This window comes from Erinaceus europaeus, chromosome 4 (assembly GCF_950295315.1).
Source record: "Erinaceus europaeus chromosome 4, mEriEur2.1, whole genome shotgun sequence".
Taxonomy (NCBI): domain Eukaryota; kingdom Metazoa; phylum Chordata; class Mammalia; order Eulipotyphla; family Erinaceidae; genus Erinaceus; species Erinaceus europaeus.
The window spans coordinates 138,157,603-138,171,513 of NC_080165.1; the positions used below are offsets into that span (position 1 = coordinate 138,157,603).

Here is a 13,911-nt window from a genome sequence, read left to right on the forward strand (position 1 = left end):
AGCTGTCAAGTAACATAATTTGCCCAGTTAAGGACACAGAAAAAGAGTTAGTGAATCTGAGCCCCCGGCTCCCCATCTGCAGGGGAGTCACTTCACAGGCGGTGAAGCAGGTCTGCAGGTGTCTATCTTTCTCTCCCCCTGTCTGTCTTCCCCTCCTCTCTCCATTTATCTCTGTCCTATCCAACAACGACAACATCAACAACAATAACTACAACAAGAAAACAACAAGGGCAATAAAAGGGAAAATAATAATAATAAATAAAGGGAAAATAAATAATAAATAAATAATAATAATAAAATATTAGTGAGTCCTATCTCATCTCACCTTACATACATTTTCTCTAGCAAAAATGTCACCCACACAGTGGGAACCTTCATGGCAGTAACTAGATATCCTTGAAAATTACCCCAAAATCATCTGAGTTTCTGTTGTTGTAGTTTATTGTACTACAATGTTCTGTTAGCAGAGGGAAAGAGCTTATTTTTTTAGTATAGTAGACAGTAATAAGAGAGAGAGTGTGTGTGTGTGTGTGTGTGTGTGTGTGTGTGTGCGCGCGCTGAAATGGTGTATTTCAAATAACTTAATATTTTCCTGCTAAGAGAATACTGAATTCTTAGATAACACATGGGAAACATAACTTATGGGAGGCTATTATTTCTCTGTATGTGGAGGAAAAAACATGTTTAAATTATAGAAAAGGGATAGAGGAGTGACATTTAAAAGGAATAGGATGTCATTAGTGGTTATTCTGTGACAGAAGAAAATTCCATTTGCTTTGATTATTTATTTATTTATTTTGCCACCAGGATTATCTCTGTGGCTCAGTGCTTGCAGGATAAATCCACTGCTTCTAGCAGGCATTTTTGCTTTTTTATGTTTTGTTTTTTCTTTTCTTTCTTTTTGTTCTCTCTTATTTAGTAGGGCAGATAGAAATTGAGAGGGTAGGGAGGGCAAGCACTTGGTTAAGTGCACACATTGCAGTGCACAAAGACCCCCGTTCAAGCCCCTGGCCCACACTTGCAGGGGACAAGCAGGTATAAAGATGTTGCTCTCTCCCTTTCTCCTCTTCCCCTCAAATTTTCCATCTGTATTCAAAATAAATAAAAATATTTTTAAAAATTAAATAAAAAGAGAGAAGGGGAAGAGGGAGAGAGAGGAGAGACAGAGACACCTGAAACACTTTTGGAGATTTCTTCCCCTCCGCTCCCCCACTGTAGGCGGGGAGCTGGGATTCCAACCCAGGCATTCACGGGTGGTAATGCATTTGCTCAACACCCCACATCACTGCCTGAACCCTGCTTTGACTCTTATACCATGGAGTTTTTTCTTTCCCTACCAATGTTAGTATCATCCCTGGGTTAGATAATAGGGAAATTCTTGCTATTTTGTACTTCAGCTCTGACCAATCTTAGGATTTGTTTTTCCACGTACAATAAATCAGTAACATAAAAGACACATATTCATAAATTACTTTTACTTTCTTCTACACTGGGGATTTGAGATTTTAGCTAGCTTAAAAAAATGTGTAAGCCAGTTTAAACTTGGTGGATATCACTTTTATTTCCTTAAGTAAATGCTGTCAACGGCCAAATAGAAAAATTTTAATTTATTAATGCTTGAATGAATAATTCATTCTCAGGCTCTGAATGGTCCAAAACAAACAAGCCAGTTTGTATATTTAGTTATATGAACTTTTGAATGTACTGCCACATAAATCCAGTGCTTTGCTAAACCTAAGAAAATGTGTTGACCCCTAGGGCACCACAGTTAATTGTCTCCAATAGCAGACTTCACATCTTCCCTTTACTTCCTTAAGTTTTATTCCCTCGCTTAACACAGATTTTTTTTTTCCACACTATAAATATTCTGTAAGTATATATGTTTCCCTCTGATGTCCAGTGCTCTCAGTAGGCATTTGACTGACCTTTGTGTGGTCTCAGTCCATTTTCCTAAAATATTCTACTGTCTCTACAGGAATTTCAATTGTTATTTATTTATAAAATTTTATCAACTCAATATGAAAATGAGAAAATTGAAATATATGGCAGTTTGATACAAAATTAAGATAATTTCAACAGCACGCGTTGCATTTTTTTCCAATAAAACTTGTTTATTAAAATAAGAGTTGATTTAATAATACTATATAAATTAATGTTTATCATCAAATAACCATTTTGTTATGTAACTGTTCACAATTAATTTAGATACTCTTTTTTTTTTTTTGCCTTCAGGGTTATCACTGCAGGTTGGTGCCTGCACTTCACGCCTTAACCCATGTGTTGCATTTTTGTGGGGAGTGGGACTGGTGGGTATGTTTTTGGATTCTGTTGAGTCCTTTGACCTTGATAATCCAGCAAACGCAGCACTAATATTATTCTCTGGCATTCTTCCTGGAGATTATTTAAATGAATTCCCAATCAAACTTGATGGATCTTGGATTCTTTTCTTTCTCTTATATTTTTATTTTCAGTGCTTAGAATAGTATAGAGTTTTACTTTTTACTAATGTAGTAAAATTTTTACTAATTTCCTTTTTACTAATGTAGATTACTAATGTAGTTGTCAAAGTCTCTTTTGGAAGTTCCATAATGGAAGAAATTGTATCTATTCGCCTTAGTGCTATGTCACTAGTGATCAACATAGAAACTGATGCAAAGGGGGTTGGGCTGTGGCACAGTGGGTTAAGCGCATGTGGCACAAAGCGTAGGGACCGGAGTAAGGATCCTGGTTTGAGCCCCCAGCTCCCCACCTGCAGGGGAGTCGCTTCACAGGTGGTCTATCTTTCTCTCCCCCTCTCTGTCTTCCCCTCCTCTCTCCATTTCTCTCTGTCCTATCCAACAACGAACAACATCAACAATGGCAATGATAATAACTACAACTAGGCTACAACAAGGGCAACAAAAAGGGGGGAAAGAATGGCCTCCAGGAGCGGTGGATTCATGGTGCAGGCACCGAGCCCAGCAATCACCCTGGAGGGGAAAAAAAAAAAGAAACTGATGCAGAGTGGCCACTCAGCAAATATTAAAAGCAGTTAAAATGAACCTTCAAGTCAATTTTGTATGTCCCTAGAGTCATCATGGATTTTCTCTTAGCAGCTGCACTTGTAGAAATCTTATGATCGAATCCTGCTCATGAATTTCTAAGTCTTGGTAACTACATAAATACCTATAGTCAACATCCTATACTATCTGATTGAAATTAAATAATTAAATTGGGAGATCATTTATTACCACTGCGATTATCACTGGGGCCCAGTGCCTATACAACAAATCCAATTCTCTTACTGGCCATTTTTTGATTTGTTTTTTGTTGTCTTGCTTTAACTGACAGGACAGAAAGAAATGGGTCAGATAGGGGGACAGGGTCAGGGAAGAGGGACAGATAGAGAGAAAGAGCTAGAGAGACTCCTATGGTATTACTTTAATGGCGGCGAAGCCTCTTGTGGGTGGGGAGTGGGGTCTTGAACCTGGGTCTTTGTTCATGGTAAAATGAGCAGTCTATGTGGTACTGCTCATAGTACCACATAGACTCACCCAGCCCCCACAGTTGACTCCTGAACAAGACTGGTTTGAATAATGAGTTAATTTAAGTGGGTTCATCTTGTAAATGGATGTAAACTATTGATGTATATATCATATTGCTATGACAAAATAACTTGTCTTATTTTTTAAATAATGTTTATTTTGTCTAACTTAGTTTATTGTATGGATACAGTATATAATATGTATAACAAATTACATATTAATCATCTGTTCATATTATCAGTACAGTTTCTATCAAAAACAGCTTACTACTTGTCAATTTGGGAGAAATTAAGGGTTATATATGGATTTTTTCACTATACAAAGGTCAGTGTTCCTATCCCCACATTGTTCAAAGATCAATTTAAATTTCTTCTCTTTCAGTATTTACGAATTGAACTGGAAAGGATATTAAAAGTCAGTCTATTACAGACCATCCTCTTCAACAAGTCTTACTGTTATCACAATTCTTTGGTATATTTGTATTTCTGTGACTGACGGTCATCATACAATTATTTTACTAGGTTGTTTTGCTAGTGTATTTTCCCCCTCCTTTTGGGAGTAAAATATTTGAAGAGGTAAATTCTTCTGCCTGTGCAAAGTTCTATAATTTTACTTTGTACCATCCAACTCTAAAGCAACACAGAAATTTAAGACACTGAGACTGGAAAAAGAACTCTTTCCATGTTTTAAAGAGTCACATGCTTTTTTGAAATTACATATGTTCTTCATCCTATTTATAGGATCCAGAACACATGGCTAGGCACAAAGTAGCAGGTTTAATAATACTCTGCTTGCAGGTCTTTGTTTTTTATTCCACACCCACTTGAGCCATTTACTCCTTTTGTTCTTCATACTTTTGTGTTAGCTTCAGAGCTGCAGACATGTCATAGATCAGATTTATATAAATGAGCCAAGAGCAGGAATGCTAAAATAATTTTTTTCTCAAGTCTTAAAGATAGATGATAGGTCAAGACATTTGGGTTCATAGCCAAACATATTAAGACACAGAGCAACATGGCAGTAATTTGAGTTGTGAGTGCCAAAAGTGCTTGTTCAGCACTAACAAGAAATAGGAGAACAGGATAAGTATAATCTCATATTCTTATTAAATTAAAAAAAATACAAAGTAATGCCAAGGTTATGACATGAACTGACAAGATGGAAAAAGAAAAAGAAGAAAACCCAAATTAAGCTTTTCTGATACTTCATCCTCTGTTTCCATGCGTATGAAAGAATAAAAATAAGCCTCATGGCATGAGTTATAGATGAAATATCTGCCTTTAGTTTGGAATTTCCTGGCATTTTTCAGCCTGTGACATAGACTTGATGTGATTAAACAAAGGCTTTTCTCCAAACTTAAAGCCCCCTCCCAAGCTGAATCTAATATACTGTAGCATTTTATCATTTTTTTTTTAAACAGGAGCAGATGCCTCTGTCCTCTGAGCTGGCTACCAGAGAAATAGAGGAAGAGTGGAGAACTATTAAAGATCTAGAAATCATTTCACAATATTCATCCTTCAGAACTACATGTTATCCCTCAATTCCCCAAAGTAAGACCCCCACATCCCTCCTTCATCCCCCACTGGATGAGACTAGGGCTAAGAGTGTTTTCCCTTGGATTGGGTTTTCTGTATTCACTTGGAGGAGTCCACTGAGGAGACGAAAGTCATGGAGCAAGCTTACTCAATGAATCAAAGCAATCTTCTTCCCAAGATTAAATATATGAAGAGGGTCTGAGGCACATCTAGGAAGAAAGTACAGGTTATCAAAATGACAGTTGTTATTTTATATTTCCTACCCAGAGAGGTGAGCTACAGAAATGAGGAGAGGGAAACTGGCAGAAACAATAAACAGCTCTAGGGACCTTTTGGGTATGCCTAGGTCTGATTCTCAGGGTGCTGGGCTCAAATCTCAGTCCCACATGGGAGCATAGAGGATGACAGACATCAGGGAGTCCCATGGGTGGAGGATCATTGCTGTGGTATCCCCTTTCTCTGTGCCTGTCCTCTCTAAAAGACGAAGAATTGAACATTAGACTGAGGAAGCCACTTAGTATAGTTCATGTATGTGAGGCCTTGAATTTATTTCCTTGTGTGGAAAGGAACAAAAAAAGAATACAAAAAATATTACATCTTGAACTCCAGGATTCTGTGAAAATTTAAACAGAGATCATGCAGTCCTTAGCACAGTTCAAACAAAAATTAAAAACTTTCAAAGTTCTTAAAGGTGCTAAAATTTATTTAAGGCTGTGCTCCATTGTTTGACCTGTATGGACATTTAAAAAACCCCTAAAATATGAAAACTTGATTTGCAGAAACAGCCCAACTTAACAACACTGTCACAGACAATATAAGAGCCTAGCCAAGGGGGGAAAAATAGCAATTTCCCCTAGTAGCTTTAAAAAATTACAGGCTTAGAAGACTTAAAGGATTTGACCTAGAGGGCCTGAAGAGGGAAAGTAGAAACTTTTTACAGAAAAACAATAATTTAACAGTAGTATATCAAAGGTAGCATGAGTCAGTACTGGTCACCGCTGTTTAATAATTCTAATGTGCTTTGGGAAAGACATAGAAGGAACTGTCAAAGACCTCACAGCTCACCCACTGTTGTTGTGCGCAGGCCGCAGAGAAGAGAGAGGAGGTACGGAGCGAAGAGGGAACACAAATCTTTATTTGCGCTGGCACCTCAGAGTTGGGTGCTAGAGAAGCAGGTTGGGCCACGTGGAGGTAGCGAAAATGGCCGCCTCATGCGGTAACCTTTCCTGCATCTGAACACCGGAGTGGAGCACTGGCAAGAGTGTGAGGTGCGGAAGAAGAAGGGCTTTTATAGGAGTAGCTTTCACGAGAATGGGAAGGGGGAGGAGTAACCATAGCACTCCAGGATAGGATGATAACTCTCGTGAGAATGGGAGGGGGGAGGAGTAACCAAAGCACTCCAAATATCGCGGGGAAATAGACAATGCCCTGAGGGCACAACATGGCAAAACAGGCACTCCGAGAATGTGCCAACTCTTGTGGGAACTAGCAGTAGCTTGAGGGGACAACATGGCAGATGTGACTGCATCGGCACAATTTCCCAGCAACCTACAATACATTTAGTCGTAGGTATGGAATTCCACTTCTCTATTAGGTCCTCAAAATGAGAAAGAATATTATGGTTTATTTCCCTCCCTTCCTTAATTACAAAATGTAAGTTAGAGACCATTGTGTTTATTAGTCTTTGAACTGACTATATTGAACTTACTACTTGAAATTTTCATGGAGCAAGTTTAATCACCTCAAATTTGACAGCAAAACAGGGCTCTTGCTTTCCATAGACCTCTCTCAAGCCTTCTTCACTCAGCATTTGGCAAATTATTTCATGGGATATCTCAATCCAAAACCCCAAAGCTATTTACTTATTTATTTATTTATTGTTGTTGTTATTTACTCCCTGCCTTCCAATTCCTCATGACCCCCTGCAAAACTTATCCTGAAGCCACTCACTCTTTTTCCTTTTCAATTGTTACTTTAATTGAGGCCAGCTTGACTACTGGGATAGCATGTCTCAGCTTTCCCACTTGTCCCTGTTCCAGCCAAACCGCTCTCCATGTAGAATCAGAGTAATCTTTTGTAAAGATAGCTCTGACCATGTCATAGCTGTGCTATTTCCTTCACTGGATTCCCACAGCAGTTACATTAAAAATCCCCAAAGACAACATTATGCCTGATGTTACAAGTTCTTTGTGCTCTGGCTTTTTTTTTTTTTTTAATCATTTTTTAAAATCCCAAACCTTGTGAATGTGCAACTTCATTTCTTTAGGATCAACTTTTTCATTCACAGAGAGGCAGAGATACTACAGTACCGAAGCTTCTCTTGGTACGAATGTACCAGTCAAATATGATGCCAGTGTTCATAACTGTGGCAGACACAGATGGTGAAGCAGTGTCTCTCTAGCTCATTGTCTTATTCCTTTGATTCTACTTGCACTTCTATGCCAATTATTTATGACGATTCAGTCAATAGACCAGTCTTGAGTCACACACTTGATCTTCTTTGGCAGAAAATACTCTACGCCATGAATCTAAGTAACCTGGCTTCCTCATGACAGTCTTGTGTTGGGTCAAATGTCAGTGAGGTCTTAGCTGAGTATGTTGTCTAAATTGGCATTCATAGCAACACCCTTTACTAAATTATTTTTTCTTATTTTATTTTGTCCATTTATCACTAGGAAGATTTTCTTTTCTTTTTTTTTTTTTTTGCATTTCCTCATTATTTATTTTCTGTCACATCACCGACGTGATGCTAGCATAGATGGACCAATTAACTGGAATCTTATTTTTTCTCTTTACTGCACTCCTAGTGGCAGAGCAGTGACCAGGCTATGGTAGGCCTCTATAAATAACTGACTAAATGAATAAATGACTCTACTCTCCCATTTCTGTACCTGAACTATCTTTAGTGAAGAGGACATTGAGATCTAATTGATATGTAAAGTGATGAGGGCTGTGAGGGAAGATAAGTAAGATATAAACTATGGCATCATTTCCATACTTGACTTAATATTATTTTTATTTTGATAGAACAGACCAGTTTAGAGAGGGTAGGGAGAGGTAGAGATAGAGAAAGAATGAGAGATAACTGCATCACTGCTTCATCAGTTGTGAAGTTTCTCTGTTACAGATGGAGACCTGGGACTTGAGTTTGGGTCCTTGTTCATTGTAACGTGTACTCATAACTGGATGTGCCACTACCTAGCCCTGCAACACTTCTTCATTATGCTTTCCTCAATATTGGTATTTGGGCTGAAGAATAAATTCATAAGGAATATGATAGGAATATAAAATGAAACACCAAGTGTAAGATATATGTCTGTAGCTAGTTATGGAAATACTTTATTGGTCTCATCATTTTCATTTGTATAGACTAAATTAAGAACATCTTAGTAGGTTATAGGGACTCTATTTAATGGGGATTGATCTTGGCACATTTAGCTGAGTGTCTCTCTCTCTCTCTCTCTCTCACACACACACACACACACACACATACACACAGAGAGACATAATAAGGCCCTCTGATTTATAAGCACATGAAAAATATTTTGGGGATGGGGTAGATAGCATCGTGGTTATGCAAAGAGTCTGTCATGCCTGAGGCTCTGAAGTCCCAGGTTCAATCCCCCGCACCTCCATAAGCCAGAGCTGAGCGGTGCTTTGGTGTTTCTCTGTGTCTTTCTCTCTCTGAATCTCTCTAAAAATAAATAAAATACTTAAAAAATATATTGGAAGTTATTGCATATGTACTAGGGAAATAAGATAGTAATAGAAGAAAATGAAAGACTTGAGGGATGTTTCAAAGTAACAATATATACAGAAGTATCAGTGGATAAAGACATTGATGATTTCAAAGGCAAACAGAGGTTAGTACAAGTAAAATTAATTAAAGCAGTCTTCATCCACACTTTATTAAGTATGCTAACAGCAGATGCGGTGAATCAGGGAGTAAAGAGTTTGCTTAATTAAGGAGAACGAAAAATTCACTTTTTAAAAATTTTTATTGCAAACCATGTGAGAATCAAAGTCAAATAATATTCAATTAGCAGCAATTAGCATAGTCAACATAGCATACAAGTTTAAAAATAATGGAGTAAAAGGCTGACAGAGGACCTAGTGGGGGGTTGTATTGTTATATGGAAAACTGGGAAATGTTATGCATGTACAAGCCTACTGTCAAATGTAAAACATTAATTCCCCAATAAAAAAATAAATAAAACATAATGGAGTAAAAGGATTAAAATGTTATTATACTGCTGATTAAATTCTTATATAAAAAATCTGCTAGTCCTATCTGTCCATGCGCACATCTGTAATGACTTTTTTTTCATTCAGAGTCTGTTTTTCCACTTAAAGATTTAATTGTCACATATGTTGCCCTTTTCCCTTTTAGCAACTCAAAAAGAAAGCTTATCAAGCTAGTCTCATTCACTCTCATGTTTTATGTTTAGTAGATCTAAATAAAATCTTGGAAAGAGGGAAATTTGAAACCAATTATTTTGACAGGTTTGTGGGGTTATCTGGTGATTTTCATTGTTCATACTCTTGGTATCAACCAAGATCATAGTCTGCGTGAAGACACACAGTTATGGGTGTGTAACTGTGAGTGAGGTCCTGATATGACCCAGTTAGCTGGCAACGTTTTGGAACGTGCTACGTGCTGCTCTCCACAGCGCCTCTGTAAGATGACTGGCCCTTTTATGTGAACCCCCTTTCAAAGCTCTATGACTGCTTTCACATTATCAGATACCATTGCTAGATTTGCATGCCACCTTTGCACTGCACACTTCAGAACTCTAATGCTCAAAACGTAGCATAATTTCCAAAAAGGAATATGTGATTGAAAAAAAACATAAAGAAATACTGAACAAAATTACTTATTTAATATAAGCTCTCCTAAGGTTGGTAGAAGAAATGAAAGGACACAATGAAAATCTGCCGTTTATTTATACAGGTTCACTGTTTCCGTTCTAATTCTAGTGTTCTCTCTGAAGAAGACATTTGCTGGTTGGATAGTTGTTATAGCTGAATTTGTAGCAGAATGGCTTCACTAGGCAACTGGATATTTCAGTGCCTTTTCTCAGCCTAGTTAATAAGAGGGGAGAACTCATTAAGAAAACCATGTATACATATACAACTCATATGTGGGATGTAAGAAGTATTTCTGGAAATGGCATGAGTATTTCATGGATTATACACACTTTTCAATTTAATATTAAACATGTATATCATAGCCATAACGGTGTTGGAGACCTTTAGGAACAAAAACCTTCACTACAACCTCAAAACTTAGGACTGGAACTAATCAGCTTCATGAAATTCTGCTTTATGCAGGGGAAATAACTAATATATATATATATATATATATATATATATATATATATATATATATGACTTACAGTTGAATCAAGACTGTTTGCATCTTAAATACTATTTATTGATACCCGCTGTATTCATTTTGGCTTAGACTGCACTTTTATAATCCTCAATTTGTAAGTGATAATTGAACAGAAGTTGCATAGAAGTTCATCCAGTATTTGTGTGTTTTACTGGCACATTACTTCAATTAATGATTTTAGGATAAGGGAAGGAAAAGTTATCTAAGTCCCTTGCTGGATATGTAGCTAAGATTTACTAACAACAAAAAGCCTCAAGGCAACAACAAAGACACATCTTATTAAGTCTTAACTATAACTCAGGACAGTTTGTTAGTTGAATGTCCTTACTAGTCTTAAACAGGCATCTGTTGACCTTAAAATTGTGAATCTTTATAAATCTACAACCCATGAAATCTTGGATTCACGTCATGAAACCATTGAAGGCCAACAGGAGAAACTGGTATGAAACATTAGATAAAACCATCTTAATTGCTCTGTATTTCATGTCATAGCATATTCTGGTCTTCAGTTTTCTAAAAAATATTTGAATAGAAAAGAAATAAAATTTATTTTTTTCCATATAGCTGTTTATTTGAAGTGTTAAAATCCTGCATATGTGCATCTCCATGGCTGCCGGCTTGATTTTTTAAAAACATAATTTTTCTTTTAGATAAAAAGAGACCTTCAAATAGAGAAGAAGAGAGAGGGACAGAGACATTAGAGCACTGCTCCGCCAACTTTGAACCTTCTTTGGTGCTGTGGTGTGAGGGTGCGAGGACTCAAACTGGGGGCTCTGTACTCAGTAAGGGGAGCTACTCCCAAACTATCATATTTTCATTTTTCTTTCTAATATTTGTATCAGATATTACACAATCTAGACACTTTGTAGGACACACACACACATATATATATACATATATATTTTATCTGGAAATGTTATAGGGTTCATAAAATATTTAATTATTGGATAGAATCAGAGAGAAATTGAGAGGGAAGGGAAAAATAAAGTGGGAGAAAGACAGAGATGACTGCATCCATATTTCACTGATGAGAAGGCTTTCCTGTTGCAGGTTGGGACCAAGGACTTGAACTTGGGTCCTTATGTATTGAATATGTGGGCTCAGTCAGGTGTACCACCACTTGGTCCTCAAATGTTATAAAATTTAATGTTGGATAAAGAGCAGATCTGGAGAAAAGAGCATTCCTCCTTTCTATTGCATATTAACATATTCGTGTAGCAGATTTCAAGAAAACCTGTATGTTAGAACCCAAATTACGTGGTCTGGGAGATGGCACAGTGGATAAAGCATTAGATTGTCAACCATGAAGTCCCAAGTTCAGTCCTTGGCAGCACATGTACCGGAGTGATGTCTGGTTCTTTCTCTCTCCTCCTATCTTTCTCATGAATAAATAAATTCTTATATATATATAAAAGAACCCAAATCACAGGGTAAACCATTTTAGTATAAGCAGAAACAAACCCACATGTACCTCAAAGACAATTTGTGGGGAACTACTCATCTGATGTGGGAAAATCTTGACAATAATAAAAGTTAAGTACAGGCACAAATAATCTTTATTTCAGAGGTGAGAAAACTAAGATTCAGAGAAACTAGGTAACTTTTTCATCACAGTTACTAAGACAAAGCTGAGATTTCAATGTGCATTTCTAATTCGAAGACCCATTTTCTTTCTCTCATGAAATGCTGCTATTAAATCTAGAATATTCTTTCTTCTGTTATTTTTATTAGTGCTTTAAATATTGAGACATCATTTAACACCCCTCTTAATATGTCCCAAATTTTCAAAGTCCTAGTTAAGAACGGGGCCCATTTTTATTTAGAATATTCTAACGAAAGATAAGTCTCCTTTTGGATGAAATTTATTTCTTTTGGGGGCAAAGTGCACAATACAACATAGTTCTACAAACATTTTCAGTAAAATGTGTTTAGATGAATATCACAGTTAGCTGTGAAGTGCAACAACAAAAGATTTAGATACTCTAGTCAATCTGAGGAATCTGGGAACTTCGTCTTTAGTAATGACACTTATTTATTTATTTAATTTCTAAGCCATCTATTTATTAGTGAAAGAAGGACCTGAAAAATGGAATAAAATGCTATTTTAATCACTTCATTAGAAATTCTGTGGGTGAAGACCAGAAAAAAAGAGAGAGGGAAGGAAGAAAGAGAGAGAGGAAGAGAGAAATAAGAAAGAGAAAGAAAGAAAGAAAGAAAGAAAGAAAGAGATAAAGGTCATTCTGTAGAATTCATTTTTTATTATTAATGTTTTACAGTCAACAGTAAATACAATAGCTTGTATATGCATAACATTTTCCAGTTTTCCACATAACAATACAACCCTGTATTCCCTAGAATTCCTTAGACATCAATCTAGTTTATGTCCTGTTGACTCACTGTTAATACACATTCTATTTCTTATAATACCCAGTATAATAGCACATCTAAATTAAGAGGAAAAAAGGATGTTCAAGTGTATGGAAACTCAAGTTGAGTGTCTGTCCTCTTACTTTTAGACAATGCATACTCCCCAGTGACAATTCTAGCACACACCTCTACATACCGAATTTATGGAATGATGTAAATTCTATATACTGCAGTATTTAGTACCAGGCTTTAGACATATCCATAAGAAACACATACTTAGGCAATGAAAGACTGATGAGTAGAAATGAAATGGCTGCTTACCTAGATTATGGTGCATGTTGAATGAAATTTCACATCTTTCTTTTAAGGTAAAATAGTCAAACACTGAATGAAGGGTGGTCTGAATAATACCAGTTCTATCAGATGCTAACCAGAAACCAGTTTTTTCCCCCAGAGTTTCAAGGCCAAATGAGCTTGGGAAATAGTGTTACACAAGCCCAGTGATATGTCTGCAATACTGGAATGCTAACGATGATATTTAATGAGCTAGTAGACTCTCTAACTCCCACAGTGGATTACATAGCATGCATGCATTCTCCTTTTCCTATGAGATCATGTTAGGGCCCAGTGAAATCACTCTGAAAAATGTGCATAAGCTTACTGGGAGCCTTTCTGGAAGAGTGACTCATCCAGTTAGATTACAGGATATAGACGACTAGCAGAAGCATGTTTCTACATAAAATCACTGGCAAATGAAACACTGATGAAACTCTTTGTGGCTAAGCCTAGGAGTAATATATATATATTTTTTTTTTCAAAAGATTACCTGGAACAAATGCATCCTAAATACTGGTTTTGCATGAATAAAAACTTCCAAAAAATCACTTTTTATACCAAAATCTCTCTGCTTGGAAAATACCTTTTTGGGTGTCCACGCTGGAGTATAGCTTTCTAAACTGAGATGTGGGATTTCTAAGTTTCTCTTAGAACTTGACTAGACAGAGTATATATATATATATATATATATATATATATATATATATATATATATATATATACAGGCATTCTCCAGGGTAAGTTTAAACCTCAT

At 36.6% G+C, this 13,911-nt stretch overlaps 1 long non-coding RNA gene across 1 annotated transcript in view; it reads right to left on the reverse strand.

Annotated features, from left to right (window-relative positions):
• The window catches only part of LOC132538157 (uncharacterized), a 56,172-nt gene extending 42,856 nt beyond the window's left edge, over positions 1 to 13,316 (reverse strand). Inside the window, exon 1 of the long non-coding RNA XR_009549612.1 lies at positions 13,143 to 13,316. This is a non-coding gene — a long non-coding RNA (uncharacterized LOC132538157). The remainder of the gene's footprint in view (positions 1 to 13,142) is intronic.
• Positions 13,317 to 13,911: the final 595 nt, after the last annotated feature.